Raw genomic sequence first — 14,674 nt, 5'->3', positions numbered from 1 at the left:
TTAAGGATCTTTCTGCGACTGTCTATTTTAAAAAGGATTGCCTTTGAATGTTTCTAGAAATTAGCTCAAGAAGCTCTAAATACATCTAAATAAGTTATAGACCAAAGTTAATTATGAAATATAACTAGAAATATTGATTTTACAGCCTTCGGGCCTTTTTATTTATTTACTTATTTTTTTGCTGTAAGTACTGTGGTTCTCTCAGATGCTTAACACAAATTTAAACTTCTTTTCCTTCCAAATTAGGAAACTGCTTGGTGAAAAGAGTTTGAAGTTCTGGGCCAAGAAAGACATGAAAGATTAACCTTTGCAACTATGTTCATGCACATGTCTTACTTCTCATACTGGTTATTACAGACATTTAAAAAATACAGAACTCATTTTTCTCCCCTGTCCAATTCAAGGAACCCAAACTACAGAGATTTAAAGCCATCAAACTATAAGGTTCTCAACCTTAAACAGTTTGCTGTATTTTCTATTTGGCCTGCCCCGAAGGTGGGGGTTGAGGGTGTTGATTGATTACAAGGTGAGTGATGATTTAGACTAGGTAGAGAGTCAGAGAAGTGACCCATCAGGGCAGGCTAATGGAATGCAGGGACCTGAGGATTGATTGTGTTTAGAAAATACAAGGCATAAAATTGCTACAGCGATAGGAAAGGAACAGGCAAGGGTTAAGTTGAAGAGAGCTTATCTGACAACCAGAAGCTGAAAATTGAAGATAAAGTCAATTGCCAGAGAAAGCATACAGACCGGTCTTTGAAATTGTCTGGAGCAACAGTAGAAGGCATTCTCCTGAGGAAGATGAATGAACAAGGTTCACAGCTCAGTGCTGCCTTTTTAAAGACTTGCCTTGAACTGCCTGAGGATAGAATGAAAGGTGCCAGATCTTCTGGGTTCAATAATTCTCTAAACATTTATTACATTTATTGAATGCTTACTTTGTGCTAGGAGCTGTAATGGATTTTAAAAGATAACTGAGACAAGTCACTGCTCTGGATGAAAAAGTGTCCATTGAAGAGTTAATAATTTCATTTAATTCAGTGTCAGTGCCAGAGGTAGATACAAGCTGCTAAGGAGAGCAGAGAGAAGGTAGTGGTTATTTCTTATGGACAGAAGTTCTCAATTGGGTTAGGAACATAAGCTTCTTTTCCTCTCATATTCCTTTGATGATCTTAGTCTTGGTTATGCTCATAGTCTAAAATCAAACGGTCACATGCAGGCTAATTATCATTTAGTACTTAAAACTTAGAGGTCACTCATGGGAAGACCTGTTCTTTACTTAAGAGATTTATCATAGAGCCTTTTCCATAATCTGTGAGGGAGTCAAACTACAGAAGACCTAATTCGTTCAAAGAAATTTTGCTGACGGTTGAGATTAGAGATGGAAAATGTGTATGTTTTTTGTGGAGTCGGGTGGGAAAGCATATTATAAACTATTGTTGTGTGACAAGTTATCCTAAAACTTAGCAGCTGTATTATTAATCTGCTGGGGCTGCCATAACAAAATCCCACAGGCTGAGTGACTCAAACAACAGAAATGTACTTTCTCACAGTCCTGCAGGCTGGAAGTCCAAGATCAAGATACTGGCAAGCTTGTTTTCTCCTCAGGCCTCTCTCCTTGGCTTGCAGCGGGCTGCCTTTTCACTGTGTCCTCGCATGGCCTTTTCTCTGTGTGTGTAACCCTAGTGTCTCTTCCTCTTCTTGTAATGACAGCTCCCATATTGGGTTAGGGCTCCATCCTAACAACCGTGTTTAACCTTAATTACTTCCTTAATGCTCTATCTTCAAACAGTCACCTTTGGAATTAGTGCTTCAATATAAGAATTGGCAGCCGGGGTGGGAAGGTGGGGGCGGGGGGCGTGTGTGTGTGTGTGTGTGTGTGTGTGTGTGTGTGTGTGCGTGAATCACAATTAGGTCCAAAACAGAAGTTAAAACATCAAACACTAATCTCATATTTTTCGTGGGTGGGCTGGGAATTCAGGAGCAGCTTAGCTGGTAGTTTTGGCTCAAGGTGTCTCAAGAAGTGGCCGTCAAGATAATGGTCAGGACAGCAGTCGTCTGAAAGCTTGGTTGGGACTGGGTGGCCCGCTTCCAAAGTGGTTCATTCATATAACGTATTTATTTCTAGAACTGCTAGAATAAAGTACCCGAAACTAGGTGGTTTAGAACAACAGAAATTTATTGTCTCACAGTTCTGGAGGCCAGAAGTACAAGATTAAGGTATCAGCAGGGTTAACTCTTTCTGAGACATGCGAAGGAGAATCTTCTGTGCCTCTCTCCTAGATTTTGGTGGTTTGATGGCAATATTTGACATTCCTTGGCTTGTAGTTGTGTCACCCTGATCTCTGTCTTCATCACCACATGATATTCTCCCTGTGGGAATGTCTCTGTGTCCAAATGTCCCCCCCCCCTTTTTTTTTTGTAAGGACATCAGTCATATTAGACTAGGGCTCACCTTAATGATCTCATTTTAACTTGATTACTTCTGTAAGGACTCTATCTTCAAATAAGGTCACGTTCTTAGGTACTGGAGGTTAAGATTCCAGCATATCTTTTTTTGCAGGAACACAATTTAACCTATAACACATGACTATTGGGAGAAGGCCTCTTGCTGGCTATTGGTAGGAAGACTCAGTTGCTTTCCACATGTACCTCTTTATAGAGTTGCTTAAATGTCCTCATGACGCTGTATAGACATAAATTTAGAAAAAAAATAGTAATTTTTGTACTGTTGACTTTTTTTTTTCTTCGCAAAAAAGAAGTAGGCAGGTGGCAGCTGACACTAGATTCCAAATAGGCAGCAAAGTATCATTCCTTTTTTGGCAAGTCAAAGCTCCCAGGGCAAGGACTGATTGGAAAAATATTGTTTTGGCATTTTGTACATCCAGTGCATTAACAGACATTGGTAAGAGCTAGGAAGTAATGCACACAGTGTTATGGAAATATATAATGGCATCATAATGTAGTCATGGTGGTTGAGGGGAAATAGTTCTCTGAAGAAGTGATGTTTCCACTGAGATCTAAAGATTGCATAGAAGTTGACAAAGACAGAGTGGATGAGGGGAGAGAGCACTCTCAACAGCAGAAGCAGCATATGTGCAGGTTTCCGGGATGAGTGAAAATGGTACATTCAAGGAGGTAAAAGGAAGCTAGCAATTGAAGAGTTGAGTGCTAAGAGTTGAAACTAGAGAGATAGCTGCAGGTGAAACCATACTGGCCCTTGTAGGTTATTGTCCAAATTTTAGTTCTTATCCCAAGAGAAAATATTGAAGAGTTCAAGTTGGAGAATAGAGGTAGAGGCAGAAAGATTGGGGGGGTGGTGAGCACAACACGATAAGTGCATTTTGCCTTCAACATGCAGAATGGATTAGAGGAAGCAAAAGTAAGTGAAAGGAGATCAATTAGGAGATTGCTTATCATAATTCAGATGAGAGATGACTTTATTTTGGCTGGGATTTGGTTATGATGGTGGAAATTGAGAGAAACTGACAGATTAGGAATTAAAATTGACAGTACTTAATGGATTGGAAATGGATTCAAGAGAGAAGGAAGTAACAAAAATGTTTTCTAGAATTCTGTTTGGCAGAGCTGGGTGGACAGTGGTACCATTTACCGAGTTAGGGATCATGGGAAGAGGTTAGATTTGGATGGTGCTATTGTGAGTTTAGAAGGAATGACAGCACTCTTATTCTCTTTACATATTTCGGGGTACCAGGGCAAAGAATGGTGGACATTGTAATCACAAATGTATTGAATGGATTGAGTGAGAATGTAGAACATGAATTATATTATTATTATTTTTGTTTGTTTTGTTTTGCAGGTTTTGGAAAGTAATAGAATAGTGTAGTAAAGCAGAAGAGAAGAAACATGACCATATTTATTTGCAAAGATGAGCTTTTTTCCTAAGCTACCAGCTGACATTAGTGTGTGTGTGGAGTACTTGACTGAATGGAAGGGAGGGGAAATAGAGTGGTGTGATCCCCAGTCAAGCTGAGAAATATTTACTTTGTTTTCTTTGCCCTTCTTCTCTGTCTTCAAACCCTGTAGGGTAGTGGTGCCCTCTCTCAAAAAGGGTCAAGACCCATGGTTTCACCCGGCATTCCCAAAGCATGTACATGTACATGTTTAGCTTGGAGATTTGGCTTGAATGATAAAGTAAGTAGTAATGACCAATGAGCATGCTTTGAGTAGAGGTCCTGATTTTCAAACAGATGGTCGGCCAAAGTTTGTATTTTTAGCTGGTTGAATGAAATTTAATATTTTATTCCCCTAGAAATAATGTTATAAATGATGATTGAATTTTTCAAACATTATTTCCGTTAAAATGAATTCTGAGTTGAAACATGAATTTCTGGAAAAATATATCTAATCAGGTTTGGTTAGTGTAACTTGAGAAAATTTAACTGCATTCTGTGTCATTATTTCAAAAAATGTTTACTGAGCACTTTATATTTTCTAGGTACATGTTAGTGAACATGCTAGTGAACATGACCGACGCAGTCCATGCTCTTGTGGAATTTACATATTTGATACTTAACTAAAAGTGTACTCAGCAATAGAAGATGTGTGAGAAGAAATGAGAAAGTGAGGCAAGGTTGAGGAGCCTAAAGAAGTTCACATGACTGGAATCGGAAGAGTAGTGAAGGGCATGCTGATGGGAACTTCAGGGTGGCAGGCTGGCTAGATCCCAGAAGGATTTGTTATCTGTGTCGAAGATGTTGGAGTTTACTCTATTTGGAATAGATGTGTTTTATGCAAGACAATGACACGATCATATTTGTGTTTTAAAGTCACTCTGGTTACTAAGTAGAAGATGGATTAGAAAAGGGCAAAAAGAAGCATGTGGAGCCAGTCAGGTGCTTTCAGTAGTAAAGACATAAGAGATGATGGGGGTTTGTATGAGACAGTGGTAGTGGGAATGGAGGAAACAAATGGATTCAGGACACCCTCCGTGGATGGAATAAAGATTTGTGATGGATTGATGTGGAGAGGGAGAAGCCAAGGGTGAGTCAGTGCATTAATTTCCTGGGCTTGCCATAACAAGTTACCATAAAATGGGTGGCTTAAAACAGAAATTTATTCTCTCAGTTTTGGAGGCTACAGATCTAAAATCGAGATGTCAGCCACGCCATGCTCCCTCTAAAAGCAAAGAATCTCTTTGCTTTTCCTAGCTTTTGGTGGTTGCTTGCAATCTTTGGCATTTCTTGGCTTGTAGCTGTAGCACTCCGATTTTTACCTGTTTCCACATGGCCTTTATTCTAACTCTGTGTGTCTCTGAGTCTCTTTATATGGACACCGGTCATTGGATTGAGAGCCCATCCTAGTTCAGTACGACCTCAACTCGATTATGTCTAGAAAAACTATTTACAAATAAAGTCCCATTCACAGTGTCCGTGGAGACTTGAATTTTGGAGGGCGGGGGCACTCTTCAACCCAGCACTGCTATTGACTAGAGGAGCCTAAAATATACCAGTCTAACAGATAAGAGATGACCAGAAGTTTACGGTGAGAAGGACAGCAGAAGAAGAGGTGTTTTGAGAAGGCCCGAGTGGCGCTGAGAGGACCATTCTCTCTCTCTCACCGCGGAACTCCAGGGCTACTTGGTCTCCCTTGGACGCTTTGCAGCCATCTCAAATTCAATGTGGCTAAACAAGAACTGTGCTGCTTTCCCCCAACCTGCTCCTCCCAGTGCTTCTTACGGTAGGAAATGGTACCATTGTGTAGCCAGTTATTCGAGCCCGAACATAATAACAGGGCCCCTCCTGAAATTACAACTTGAAAATGTCTGCTTCTCTAGCAGCTGCCAATAGCATACATGTCACTCTCATATCTTTTCCTCATAAAAAAACAGCCTCCCCATATCTACTGTAATCACCCTGCAACCAAAATACGCTGACAAAATGCAGATTTGATTATGTTTTTCTCCAGTTAAAGTCTTTCAGTGACTTCCTTAGAAATCCAGAGTAAAATCTTAAGGTCAAGAGAGCAGAGTGCTTAAAGTGGCCTTTGAGCGTGTACATGATCTACTCCTGCCACCTCTCTGGGTTCACCCTCGCTGCTTTCTCCCCTGCTCCCTCACTCCAGCTACTCTGGCCTTCCAACAGACCATCCAGGACAGCAAAGCTCTGTCCTACCTCATCCCTTCGAAGTGCTGTTTTCTCTCCTGGAAACTCCACTCTTTGTTGAATCTTCCAACATTTCTTTTGGAGTGCTATTCCCACCTGTAATTGAGTCATTACTTTTGAAATTATTTCTTCTACTTCTATTTCTTCTGTAAAACAGGAAAGCCCACAAGGGTAGGCATAGTTGTCTTGCTAACTCCTGAATTGTGCCAGTGCCTTGCATAACAGTCTAGGTGAATGGTGACTTCTGAGGTCATACAGTGGAATGGCCCTGCCCCTGAATTCTACCACCTTGTATAGTGCCTGTCCCATAAGGAGTGCTCACTAAATATTTTTTTGGAGTGACCGAGTCAATTACTGAATAAATCAGAAGATACTAGAAGTATTAGAATTGGCTGAGCTCCACCAGGAAGAAAAGAACAGAGCCTGAAGGTGCTCTAAAATGTAAGGGTCATGTAGAGTATAAAAAGCCAGCAAAAGAAGCTGAAGCACTGCCAGTGTGGTGGAGTAAAATCAGGACCATGTGGCAGCATTGACACTAAAAGAAGAAAGAGCTTAGAAGAGGGAGAGCATGGTCAAGAATGTCAAATACACAGTTTTAATCAAGCTAAAACAGAAAAGTTTTCTTTGAATTTAGTGATGTAAAGTCATTGCTGAACTTGACCTACCTAATTTTGTGGAGTGTTTTGTGCAGAAGCAAGATTGGAGTGGTTTGAAAATGAGTAGGATATTAAGAATTAAGACAATTAGTTATTTCAAGTATATTAATTGAAGGGGAGGAGAGAGATTGAGCAGTATCTGCAGATTTATTTCGGGGTGGAAAGAAGTTTTTGGTTCAGAGCAAGAAGGAGGGATTGGCCTTAGATAGAGGGTAGGATGATTTTTACTGGGAAGGACAGTCATGCACCACTTCTCAACCCCTGAATGTCACATAAGAGTGGCCTTGGGCCTGGAACATTTCCTTGTAAAGAGATAAAGAGCCCTTACAGCCTGTGCTGGGCTTATCTCCTTGTGAAGGAATGTCTTTCCCTGTTCCAAGCTTGACATATAATCTTTTGTTCTGCTTAAGTGCATGCATCGGTGGCCCTCAGACATGCCCGCAGCCTTCTGTATTTCAGACCCCATGGGGAAGGACTTGGGGTCCTTCTACTGTAGCAGCACAGAGCAGGGTGTGTACAGTCACACAGCCTACATCGGCTGCAGATCAGAGCGGCTGGCCATCAGGGACCAACACATTGTAAGAGGCTGGATCTCATGTACCATCTTGTTCCTCTTGCTGTAAGTAAGTGCTGTGCCACTTGAGCCTGTTGTGCATGTTGCCTACTCTCAGTGACCTTGAATCACACACAGATTTCTTCCTTGGGTGGCACTTATCTTTTAAACTTGGCTGCAAGGCCTGGCCACCCAGTGAACAGGGCAGACCACTTTTTCTTTTGTAAATGGTTGTGGTAATAGATAGGGAAATATTGATGCAGATATAGATGGGTTTATCTGTTTCTTTTTCTAGAGAAGTAGGATGTCCTATGCTGAGAGATAAGGGAGATGTGGAAGGATTGGGGTTTGATAAGAAGGAAGAATATTTAATATTTCTTATGGAGAATAGAGAAACATTGTAGCATTACTGATCAGTGTTACAGGCCCATTTGAGGTTGGTAATTACAGGTCAGGATCAATCTACACTGTTAATGAGATTCGTCTTTATCAACATTTAGTACTTAGGGTGCAAACGCAAAGAAGGATAGTTGGATCCATCCAGGTTTGAGGTTTTTGCATGTGGATGCAATGAGAGGTCTGTGGAGCAAAAGAGTTGAGAACATTAGAAAAAGAGGAGTTAAGATTGTACCCAAGAAGAATAAACAGGGAAGTGAAGAAATGAAGTAGCTGATAGATAAAGTAGAGGGTTCTATGGACTGGAGGTGCCCTGGAAGTTAAAGAACCCATGTGATAAATCATAAGTGAGTAGGCTGGAAAGATGGGAGATTGTGGGCAGACAGTGAGAAGTCTGAATTAGTGACATCAGAGATGAAGTACTTTGAGATGATGACAAGGTCTGTAGCATAGTAGCTGATGTGATGGAAATGATGAAGTCAGGAACATGAGAAGCCAGGGAGTAAATCATTCATCTACATGGACAGTGGAGTCATCCAGGATGATAGCAGGACTTGGCATGGAAGGAATACTTTGAGCTGGGTGCCACTGGCAATGAAAAAGTTTGCCTATGACAGTGACAGGAAAGGTGGTGTTAGAGTATGTATGGAGGTAGAGGAATAGTTAGATCGTGTGAGTCTCAGGGGCACAGGAGCTTTGGCAAAAAGATGTAGGAGTGAAGATGTGGGAGTGGTTTTGGGAGAAAGGAAGATATCGCTTTCCAAATGTGAGGTAAATGGGATGGAGGAAGATCAGCAGTTTTTAGCAGAGAGAGCTACAGGGAAACTGGTGCCTTCTGTGGGTAGCCAGGTTTCAGTGAACCCAGAGTCTGATAAAGCCAGGAAGTGCAGAGCCGAGTTTAAAGGTTATAGGAGGTAATGATGACCCAGCCCTTCCAGAGGCTTGGGAGAGGAGAGAGGAATTATTTGATTTAGAAAGAAGTCATATGGAGTATTTGAGAAATGGGAGCATTGGAGAGTGTAAATCACCACAAGCTTTTGATTTTGGACAGGAACCAAGGAAAATAGGAATGTGTGTCTTTATGGTTATGATTACATATTCCCTGAAGCAGTGTTTCTCAGAGCATGATTTGTAGGCCACTTCATCAAAATCATTTAGAGGTTTATTGAAAATTCAGATTTCTTGGCTCTGCCACTTACTGACTAAATTAGAATCTGGAGGAGTTGGGTGAGAAGGGTTGGGGGAGTTGGTGGTGTGACAGAAGATGCTTAAGAATCTGTATTTTTTAAGCTCCTTTTCACAAACGAAGTAAGAAAACTAGGGCTCTGGAGGACAGTGAGCACATAATTCACAAGAGAGTGCTTGGACCACTGGGCGATAGAGTGGAATGGTGTAGTCACATGTGGTTAGCCAGAGAGTGCATTGAGTCAGTCCTGATATTAAATGGCTGTGGTGCAGGCCTAATCTAATTAGATTGGACAAGACAGGTTTTTAGTCATACTAGGCTAAACTTTTAATAGTGGAAAATGAGATTGTCCTTAAGATCGAAAATGACCCAAAAGCTTTGATATCTGCTCTAGATATTGTCATGGTGCAGAGGCAAGGATCCCACAGAGTCTGAAGGCAGTAGAGGGGAAAAAAATCTGCCTCTAAATGTAATCCATCAGGTTTAGCCCCTTTAATAAACTCATTACAATTTCTTTCCTCCTCTCTCCAATTAAGTTTGACCAGCAGTTCTGTCACCACTTGAAATATTTCATCTTATTCATGACCTTTTCAGAAAATCAAATGCCAACCTTTTACATTCTATCCAAGTTTTAGAAGTGATAGACTGATGTCACTCCAGCTGACTCTTGCTGACTCTTGCTGGTAGAAAGTGATATTTGTGAATTTTGGTAACCTCCCATTACCTGAAGTGGGCACCAGCAGTAGATATTCTGGTTGGAGCTCTAGAGGATTTTGCTCCATCCACATCAATTGATGCCATTGATGGGCCAGTGATCGTGTGTGGAAAACTCCATTATAATGCCCCAGGATGTTTGTAGGCCAAAGATTGAGGAGGCGGGCAGGACTCCTAATGGATGGTGAGTAGAAAAAAACTAAGCTGAACTTGGAGTGTTAAGACAGAGTTTACTGGACTGGGACACACATGGGTCACTATTATATAACTATGATATAGTTATAATATAACTGTTATATGTGAGAGCTCATCTAGGACACTCATTTGTCAATATTCATATTACTAATATTGTATCGTGTGTACAGAATACTCGTAGACTAGAAACAAGAATATTTCTCTAGTTTCTCTCTAGATTGACATAGATTATTAGAGGAATAGTACATAGAGGTAAAGAGTGTGTGATCTCTTAACTGGAATAATGGAAGAGACATTAATAAAGCAAAATTAGCCCCAGAGAACGTAGAATTAAGATAGTGGCTCTCGGGCAACTCTATGTGAAGAGCATCAAGTACCGACCCTAAGGAGGCTCCTAAGAACCAGTCTTAGGGGTCTGTAACAGATCGCTGTCTGACATGTCTTCTCCTCTTCTTCTGGAGCATATGTCTCCCCAGCTTTGACTCTGTTTTTAGCTCCCTTTGAGACTAGCTGTGGCCATGTGACCAAGTTCTTACTAGTGGAAAGTGAACCAAATAGATGTGCTTAAAATGAAATTTCTTGTTCTGGGCTCCCTCGTCTCATCACATAAGCTGGATCAGAGACATGCTTGTGACTCAGTTTTAACCAGATGGGGACAACCTTGTCATATAACTACAGCCCATGGGACCAAATCTTGTCATTGGCTGTTTTAAAATTATTTTTATACTTTTAAATGATTGGAAAAAACTCAAAAGAAGCATAATATTCATGTCGTGAAAATTATATGAAATTTTGGTGTTTATAAATAAAGTTTTATTGGAACACAGTCATGCTTTCTCTCTCTTTTTTTTTACTTATCATCTGTGGCAGAATTATATGCGCAAAAGATATTTGTAAGGCATACAATTTTTTCCTTGCAGAAGAAAATGCTATGTGTTGATTAGAATAATGTTGGCCAACATCCAAGTTAACAATTTAAGGTGCTGTTATTTTACAAGATATCAGACTTAGTGGGTTCATAAGGTTTGAATGAAGTTTCAGATTTGACTCTGAAAATATCTTTCTTAGCTAACGTGGAGAAAAAATACTGAAATCTGGAATAATATGTTTAAAAATGGGTTGCTTTAACAATATCTGGGAGAAAGAGTACAGAAATGCATATTGTGACTTTTATGATTGTAATATTTTAAAAGTGCAGATGATCCGTTTGTATTCTGTTCATCTCCTTAGAGAGTTTGCATATAGGCAACAGAGGAAATTAAAACTGGCAATGTGAGCAGGGCATTAATCCATGTGAACAGCTTGCATCTAGACAACAATGGAATTTACTGAACAATAGGAGAGTATTCTCACTTGCCAAGTTCTAGGGTTTCGTTGTGGCTGTTTTCGTTGGAGGTGTGGGTGCTGGCAGGAATACCTTCATCAACATGTTACACTGATTTCCAGATTTCACTTGGTGGTCTTGGCTGGCAGGGCATTTATGCATTTTTTTTTAAGCTATTCCATGCTGGTCACTATGGCATCTGTCTTTTATGAAGAGAGTCTAATGTCTGTGTGTTTTTATTTGGAAGAGCACATGGAGCCTTTTTAAGGGAGGCTGGATCTTAGCTGTGATGTGCCTGTAGTGCATGGAGATACTAGAACATCTGGGGTAATAGATCACTATTTTTGGAATAAATTAATAATTATCTTACGCTGTATTTGGGTTACATAGGTAGGGTAGGCCACATCACAGAGAAAACTGAAGGCTAGACAGAGAAATCGCAGAAGAGTCACCGTATTTGGAAAGAAGTGGGCAGAGAAGCATGGAATGCAGCAGGCACTTGAAGAGCGTCGTTTTGTTCAATGTCGTTCATTATAACGTTGATGGGATGCCGTGGGGACTTAGCTCTCATTTACATTAACAAACCTATGGTAAAACTAGTTTTGTTAAACATCATTTTGCTTCAGTTCCAAGAGCCTAAGAACATTAAGTGAGGACGTACTGTTAATATGTGTTTTTGGCCTGGTTGTATCACTAATAGGTTTTGTGACTTTAGGTGATATAAGTTAGTTAATTTCTCTTTGGAAAATTAGGGAGCCCTAACTGAGAAGAAACAATATATATCTTATTTGAAAATGAGTATGCAAATAAAAGCTAATAAAATTATAACAGTTATTAAAATGATGTTTGGTATATACTGATTTGGAGAATAGGAAATAAGTGGATTTACTCTAAGAGAAACATGACTCTCCAATAAAGAGATAATGTTCACAATGAAATGTTTCCTTTACACCAGTTTTCCCACAGTGAAATAGGTCTGGAGAGGCAGTGGTGCATAATGGGAGGCACTTGAATTTTGGGAGACAAACTTGGGTTTAAATCTACAATTTAGACATGTGTCTAGGTAAATTACCCTCTCTAAGTTTCAATTTCCTTATGTAAAACTTTTGTAGAGTAATATCTGTATATTGTAGTTTGCTGTAAGGATTTGAGATAAAAGTTATCAAGGCTTTGGTACAGTGTATGGCACATACCAGTGACTCAATAATTGGTAGATATTGTTAATATTCATTGTGCAGAAAGCAATATGCCTTCACTAACCTTGTCCTTCACGAACTTCTCTCTTTTAAACTGCAGTGATATTTGGTATTGCTGTGGAGGGAGGTGTTAACTAGCTCCAGTTTTGGAGGTGAATGTGAAAATACAGTGGTAACTTTTTCAGAAACATATTTAAGTAATGAAAAAGCAATTCTGGTTATAATAATATCCTCTGAAGGCGAGCTCAAGAGAGGAAACTGACATTCATTTTATTTGTTTTATCAACCTTTTATTGTTATTACTGCTTTTCATAGTAGACTAGCTTGTAAAAATGACTTGGGTGTTGGAGGTGGCCTAGTAAAGAGGAAAAGTTCCAGTTCTGTGGTTTCCTGGTCTCCTTACTATCTACCAAGTTGTTTTCTCCTTTGCATTGTTTTCCTGTATCTAAAGAGAATGGATGGGCTGTGAAATGGGACAGGTTAAAGACATCTGTGAATGCCTTAATCTCTAATACATCAATTTATATCTCCTTTGGTGCCTACAGAGAGGAGAGTTTAAGTTACCGGTAGAGAGTGGGAATGTCATTTGGGAGTGGGCTGGGTAAGGAAAGGAGGTGATGACATGGAGCAGCATTTATATGTTGGAGCACTAGGTGTCTCCGCACTTTCTCTTAGCTGTAGAATTTAGCAAGGCCATTTTAGGTGTAGACTTCTCGCTTAGTTTATAATTCTTCTGAATCTTCCTCCTGCATGTAAACATTCTTCTCTGATGTTTGTGCCAGTCTCCTGCTAATCCATGATCTCTGCTTTAAACCTCATATTTGTCCTTCAACTCCCTTGTCGGTAAAGGAGAGAACACCTTGATTCTCCCCATTTCACTGCTTCCTAGGTCTCAACATTCTTGCTCTTCTTTGCTAGGGAGTGTCTTGCCGTATAACATGCCAACACTTCCATCCATAGTTTTTTTTTTTTTTTTTAACTCACTAGATCCAAAATATCTTATATAAAGTATATTGCATCATTGATTCAATCACTGAGCATTTACTGAGTTTGTGTTTTGTATGTGGCCTAGGCTCATCTTATGTTTTGATGTGAAAACATAGGTTTTATCCCTCATGGATTTAGGAGAATCTTTAGGGAAAATGGAAACTCCACAAGCGATAATAAAAGATCTCTTTATTCACCAGATTATGTAGTTTGGACAATTTTTCTAAATTGTATGCATTCTCTACCTTCAGAAGAAATATGTTCTGTGTTGCTAAGGCTTTGGGGAGTGGGAACATTGAGTTCTATTGTAAGGAAAAAAAGAAGCAATATGAGGATTTTTATGTGGGAGGGATAACGAGAGTTTCCACAGAGCAAGAACAGACCACTGAATGGGAGAAGTAAGCAAAAAGATGTGTGTGGCTAGGCAGCGCCTGGATTTATACCCCTAAGTGGTCTAATAGACAGTGATCAGTTACCTGGAATGGACTTGACATTTGCGTGTCCAAGCCCTGTGGTTCTGGGATGACCTAGCTTAACCAGCCATCTCAGGTAAAGAGTCATTATTGTTATTTAATGGAGGCATTGTTGTGCTTCATTCAAAGTCTCTACAGCTAATAACAACTAAGTTGTTGACTGCATAGTAGTAGCAACATCTTACTGCCTACACGCAGAGATCTTTTTAGTCAATTACCTCATCACCTGGTAAGTGGGGAGTCAGTGTTATACCTCATGCCTTGAATATGACACATATTGTGGCTAATCTATACATATGCTTCTTTCTGCAATGCCACAGGGAGTAGTAAGCTTGATTCCTGGACTTCTAGTGGGATGAGCAGTGGCAGAAACTTCTGTTTGGGCGGGAGCATCCTGACCTGAGAAAGGCAAAGAGTAGACTCCTCATGTCATATATGAAACTGTGTGCTAGGCATTGTAGAATCAATGGAGATGGATAAGATTTAGTCCTTCTGTCTCATTTTTATTTATGAGGCAGAAGAAATACTGTGGGTCCATGATAAAATGTCAGGTCAGGAATGAATGCTTTCGGTAAAATATTTGCCTTCTTGAGACAGTAATTGCAGCCAAGATTTTGGAGGTCTCTTCACTTTTCGAATAGGGCTCAACTTTGTTTTAATAAATTTTCGATCTCTCTTAATTCATTGGTATATGCGTGAAACAACAAGGCCACTTCCTAAATTTCTTGACAAAACCAAATATCCTCTGTAAAGTCCTTTGTTGATATATGATATTACACAGCGGGAGAATTATGATCTAAGTCATAATACTGCTAGCTTTATGAGTTTCTAGTTGAACACCTGCATCCAGAAAGTGTTAAATCTGATGA

Source organism: Pteropus vampyrus, unplaced genomic scaffold, assembly GCF_000151845.1.
Source record: "Pteropus vampyrus isolate Shadow unplaced genomic scaffold, Pvam_2.0 Scaffold53, whole genome shotgun sequence".
Classification (NCBI taxonomy): Eukaryota; Metazoa; Chordata; class Mammalia; order Chiroptera; family Pteropodidae; genus Pteropus; species Pteropus vampyrus.
This window is presented reverse-complemented; position numbering follows the sequence as displayed.